This window comes from Falco biarmicus, chromosome 13, assembly GCF_023638135.1.
Source record: "Falco biarmicus isolate bFalBia1 chromosome 13, bFalBia1.pri, whole genome shotgun sequence".
In the NCBI taxonomy this organism is placed as follows: domain Eukaryota; kingdom Metazoa; phylum Chordata; class Aves; order Falconiformes; family Falconidae; genus Falco; species Falco biarmicus.
Window position 1 is genome coordinate 6,434,471 of NC_079300.1, and position 6,062 is coordinate 6,440,532.

Genomic DNA, 6,062 nt, shown 5'->3' on the forward strand with positions numbered 1-6,062 from the left:
ACGTGTGATCTTTCAGAGCCTTTAAAGGGGTCAGGCACTAAGCGCATCTGGCATGCCGATCTCATTCAGGAACATGAAGTCATCCTCCAAGCTGCATTCCTGAGTCAAGAACGTGTAATTTTCCATGCGCTTTACTGACTTGCACATTGAACAGAGATTAATACTAATTTTATTGAAGATTGGGCATATTTAAGAAAATTGCCAGCCCTGCTAGTTGTGTTTTAATTAAACTAGAAGTGGAATAGTGTTTGCCAGAGAGGGCTGCTGTTATTCCAATAAACATGCCCCACACAGCCTGCTGCGCTATGCCATAAATCCGTTCAATGCTACATCTCACCCAATGGGCTGAATTGGGTACTATAGGATCTCCAGAGGTGTAAGTTTAATTGTAAATTAAATTTGTCACTCTGGTTTTCCTTGCAGTGCAGAGGGGATGTTGTCATCACAGCAGCCCAAGGAGCCTCCACCATGCAAGCTGGCTTACCCTGAAGCATGGACCATTCCAGTCTCCTGGGGCACGTGGTGGTACCCAGTGCCACCCCGGCTGATGGCAGCATTCCAGCAGCGGGGGCGGGATGGGGGGCCACAGGTCTGCAATGAGTCTGATGGTTATCAGCAGCATGCCTGGGGGATTGCATATGATAAAGTACACAACACAATTGCTTTGGCTCTTGCAAACAAAATATTTGCTGTGGCAGGCAGGGAGAAACAGGGCTGCAGTCTGATGAGCAGTGGGAGGCACCAGCCCTAATCCCTTTCAAATCAAAGACCTTTCCACCACCGTGCCCAGGAGCAGATCCTAGGAATGACCTCCTGTCTCCAAAGCGCCTCTCAAAGCTCCCAGTGCCCTTACCTCTCATGTTGGGGGCAATCAAAGACACCAACAGCATTAGCTGTGTGATTCGCTTGATTTCAAGTTACAAGGTAGAGCCCATTCGCTCTAAATTTCCTTACTACAGACATGTTGCACCAACAGTAACTCTCCCTGGGGAGGAGGTGGTCCGGCCGGGGAGGACGCGCCTGTGTCCTGCAGAGGCTGCCGGCACCAGGGGGCTGGTGTCACAGGGGCTGCGGTGGGCAGGACAGCCTTGGAAACAGCAGCCCCAGTTGCTGTTAGCCCATTGCTAGCGCTCTCTGCACTGGGAAGCAGTCCATCCTCTTGGGAAGGTGGATGAAGAAGTAATTCCGAAATCACAGGATGAGCTTTCCGCAGCTGAAAGTGAAGGGCAACGAGTCTGGAAAAAAAACATATTCCTGGGGGTGAAGGAGCCTTATTTACCACGCTGCAATACCCTCTGTTTCTGTAGGAACATCTGAAGATAAACAGAATAGTGCTTCTTTGTGCCAGGTAAACAGCTCATACATGCCATGGCTACAGTCTCTAAGGAGCTTCTGTTTATTATGAAATGTCTCTGCCTCAGCTTTAGCTACAAACCCTCACTGTGAATACAGCAGGGAGAAGTTTACAATGAAAGTGAAGGGCTTGTACGAAGTTAATAGAAGTGTACTTATTACCTTTGGGGTTATAAGCATTTTTTCTGGCATTTTGCCTTTTTCCCCTGCTTTTTCTTATAAGCTCTGGTTCTTTGGATGGAGCGTTTGCCTTGCCAGTGCCATTTGCAATGGAGCTTTGGTAGGCAGAACAAATGCGTTGTCAAAAAAAAGACATTAGAGATGCTACAGACACTTTAAAGTCAATTGTGTCTGAATTTTCTATTTGCTAGCTCCTGCAAACTATCTTCTGACAGAGAAATGCTTGGAACTGTATGAAACTAAAGCAAGAGGCTCCCTAGAGGCTCTTGATAAGATTTAAATTTGCAGTAAATATTGGCATATTGATTATTGTCATGACCTGCCGATTTTTAATTTCCCTTTACAGAGAAAACTCAAATTTTCTCATTCTGAACCTAATTTGGATTGTTAAAAGGATATAAATGTAAATTAACATCCTCAGGGTTACGCTGGTGTAATTGAGATAATTGTTTAGCTTTTTCCTTTGGTTCATTCCCTAAGCTTTTGAATTTCCAAAGGGATGTTGTAAGCGATGCAATGAGACAAGTACAACAAGCTTTACAGAGTGAAAGCTCCGGTAGGCACGCAGCCGTGAAACCCTCATCCTCTGAGAGCGCGATGCGTGTCTCGTGCCTCCTCATGGAACCTCTCTGGTTGCGCAACGTAAAAGCCGATGAGGTTTTTCGGGACCAGGTCCTGTAGCTGTGAGGGTTAAGAGGTGCCGGTGGCCCTGTGGCTGGCGGTGAAGCGCTGAGGAAGCTGAATCAAAACAGGGGTTAGAGGAAGGGTGAGTCGTCTTCTCCCCGTCGCCCCAGTGGCTAGAGAGGAAGACCTCCAGGGGACTCGGAGCCTCCATCCTTCCATGGTTTTCCAGTGGACCAGACAGTATTCTGGTGATATGGATGGTAATGATCTGGCCATGGGGTTTTATACCCGCATATTCCCACCCCAGGGCTGGTAAACCATGAACCAGTTTGTTCTTTTCTTTTTTAATCCAAAGGCAGAGAGAATAAGTTTTTTCATGGCATTGTTATTTCTGATGTCCTCATACCAGGGATTTGACTACAGTACTTTATGGCTTTCCTACCCTTCCATCAACCTTGGGATGTTTATTTTTCTTCAAACATAGCTGTTTGCAGCATGCTAACAAGTACTGAAGATCTTTTAACACTGCTATTTGTTTACTGAAGACATCAAAGCCTTTCCCCCCCCCAAGCCTTCTTTCAGTCAGTACAATCTGCAAACAGCCATGCAAAACCAAGGTGTGCTTTGTGTAGAGCAAAATAAAACCACAGAAGATACACATATTTCCTTAGCTGAGATTCTAAATTTAGCTCGGCTTCATCTTTCATTCTTCAGCTTCTCAAACTACTCGTTCCCAACCAAGAGCCGTGCAGTTTCAGCTGACCTTCCTATTGCCTTCAGCCTAGGCGGAAGAATACAACTGCAAACGGGGACAGTGGCAGTGAGATGTAATCTAAAGCAAGTATTTTGTTACATCTATGAGCAGATGAGTTTCCTCGTCTGACTTTGATGGTCGAGATGCTAGACTAATGGAAAGTACCACTCTGAATTTTTTTGCATTAGGTCCTGTCAGCTTTCGGCTCAGACCCAGGATGTGGGTGCTGGGCAATGCACAGTGGAGGAAATAGCAAATGTCGGCAGCGAATTAAATAACCAGAACTACTGAAAATAATGCCCTAAGAAATACTGGGGCATCCTTTTATGGATTTCCTAGATGTGTTGAGGCTATTTTAAGGCTAATTGAACTCCCACTCCTCACAGTGTAAACAGGCTTATTCCTTCTATGGAACACAAAGCAACGTAAACGTCACTGTGATGTCACTGGTATTTCCACTCATGCTTCAAGTATCGCCTTGCCCCAGATGTGCATCCCACCATTCAGAGTGCGCTAAGCATCGACAGTACATCCCAAGAAGCGTCTCCATGGAGGACAACCTCTGTGGAGGAGGACCTGCTGGAGTGGTACCCAGGGATCAGCCCCCCGGAGCTGCCCGACCGGTCGGCTGCGGTATGGGCAATGGGGGAGAAGAGGGCAACCAAGGAGGAGGGCAGGGCAAGGACGTACCCCCAGCATTTTTATTCCACAAGGAAGCAACAACTCACCTCAAGCTGCGTGGGCTGAAGATTACAGAGCGGGCAAAGGCCCGAGGCTTTCCGGGAATCGGGAAGGGTGACGTGCAAGGCCAGCAAGGGTCAGCAAGGCAGATCTGCGTGGACAAAGTGCAGATAACGAGGAACGCTGACTACATTTGGCTGGGGAGGGATGGTGCATTAAGGGCATTTTCAGCAATGTACAACTTACTTTTTAATCACCTGCCCGTGGGTGTAGTTCACCCTGTCACAGCAGGGGAAGACCTGCCGCTTGACCTGGTGCTTGTGGGCATGGAGAGGACCCACACAGGAAGGGCTGGGTGGCCAGAGGATGTGCCGTTCAGCAGCTTTTAACCCTGAAAACACCAAGAGAAGACGTAAGGGGCAAGAAGTACAAACCTTTTCCCTTTCAGCAGCTTTAAACCAGGCAAGCAGTGCTGGTACAACAGCATGCAGCCCGAGAGAGGCTGCAAGTCTACAGGACACAGCAGTTTGGGCCTCTTCCCTTGACTTTGGGTGCTGCTGAACTTGCATATGGCATCTGGCTCAGCAAGGCAGGGCTCAGCCTCCCAGAGGTGAGAAAGAAAAGGAGCAACTGTTCCCCAGTCCTGGGGTCACCATGGCCTGGGAGCAGCAATGTGGCCCCTCGGTGACACAGCCAGCCTGCCCCTTCCAGCCCCAGCACGCAGGTGTCTCCTGCAAAGCAATTTCAGGGTCTTGCCTTCAGAAATGAAACAAAATAGCAAAGCCTTAAAAAATAAAGTTTTAAGCACATCCAACTTTGGGATGGAGCGTAAAATTTCTTGCCAGAGAATTTAAAACAAACTGGAAACTGATCATCTACTCATTTAAACGATGTGCCTGGAGCTAAACCAGCAAGGCTGAATAATCTCTGCACTGCTTTCATCCTTCTTCAATTTTTTCTTTGTTCCATCAGCCACATGTGCGTTAAGTGTAAATTGAAGGGCTCTTAGCTGGAAAAGCAGACTGTGAGAAGGGCTTGGCCCTCATCTCATAATTCGGCTTCAGTATTATAATTACTCTTAATAGCACTCTTATTTTGTTGTATTATTTATTCTGGCTAGAACCCCTTAGGATCCCTTGAGGGCTTTTTTTTCTGGTGGATATAGCCAACATCCACTCATGAATCCAGATGTTTCTGCTTTTATCCACGGAAATTTAATGGTATGGATATGCCAAGATTATAACTTCAGGCTCAGCCTCAAGACAAGTATTTTTCAAATTCCCTATATCAAAACTGGAAAGTGCCATGTAAAACCTGGGCCTTACTGCATTGAGCATGCCAGAATGGAAATCAAACCACAGGACAATATTGCTTAAGGTTCTGGATCTGTGCAATACACTCTCTTACATTGCACCAGAAGTGACAGCCCAGATCGTGCTATTTTGTGTTCTCTGACACAGACTCTCATCTTTAGCACATCTTCAGCTCTTCTTTCCATTCACCAGCCCAAAACGAACAGCAAAGATGCACGTGGGTCCAAGATGCTTATGCTGGAGAAAAAAAAAAAGAAAGATTACTTGCTGCAAGCCAGAGTCACTGCTGGTGTAGTTAAATGAATGAAAATCTGTCTGTGTATGTCACCTCCCCATCATCAACACAGATACTGTCCCCAGTCAAATCTGGTTCTGAAATAAGGGCAGTGATGAAACACACCCTGCCCTGACGGGGACCTGCTGAATAACGCAAGGATCTGCTGTGCCTGTGGCAGCACTTGGGAAGAATAATCAAACCCAAACTTATTCCTTGTTGAGTGACAAAAGCAGCACGAAGCAGACACTAAAATAACCGTTCTGCACCACCTGGGGTTTTCCTTGGGCACTCCCCTTTGTGGCACCCTCGCTTTCCTCCCTGCTCCCCCTTTGTCAGTGTGAGAATCCTGAATAAAGTAGCTGTGCGGTGGTGGTCAGCGCCAGCCTGGTGGCTTGGATGGTGTCCCCTGTTGGGGATGGCCATCTCCTTCCAAGTGCTCCAATGTGCCTCAGGAGCATGAGAACAGCAATCACAGGAGATGCACATAACAGTTTTTGTTGGCCTTTTGGCAACCAACAGTAAATATCATCTGTGGCTGCACTGTGCACAACGAGGATGCAATGTTATGCCTGAGTCGACAAAAGATGTATTTTTTCCTTCAGGAAGCTCTCAGCTGGCCTTGAGTGCATGCCAGCAGGTCCCTGGTCCTGCCTCTGCTGTGCATGATGCAGCCCCTTTTAAAGCCACTCTGTGCACTGGACCGGGAAGAAACACTGAGCAGTTATTCCAGCCTGATCAAGGAGAAGAGCCCGTTCTGCTCTGGCTGGAGAGCAGCAGCTAGTTACTGCTTGCTCTAATAGCATTAGTCCTTTACCTGCAGAGTTGTTGGATCAAAGGAAGTGTAAATTATTCCTAAAAGCTCTTTTAAAGCTTCCCCCAG

General features: G+C 47.3%; 1 long non-coding RNA gene across 1 annotated transcript; it reads right to left on the minus strand.

Annotated features, from left to right (window-relative positions):
* Nucleotides 1-1,696: 1,696 nt before the first annotated feature.
* Nucleotides 1,697-5,329, minus strand: LOC130157993 (uncharacterized). Its single transcript, XR_008825129.1, has 4 exons — nt 5,000-5,329; nt 3,839-3,983; nt 3,640-3,743; nt 1,697-2,271 (listed from the first exon to the last, which is right to left on the minus strand). It is a non-coding gene; the product is annotated as an uncharacterized LOC130157993 (long non-coding RNA).
* Between the last annotated feature and the right edge of the window lie 733 nt (nt 5,330-6,062).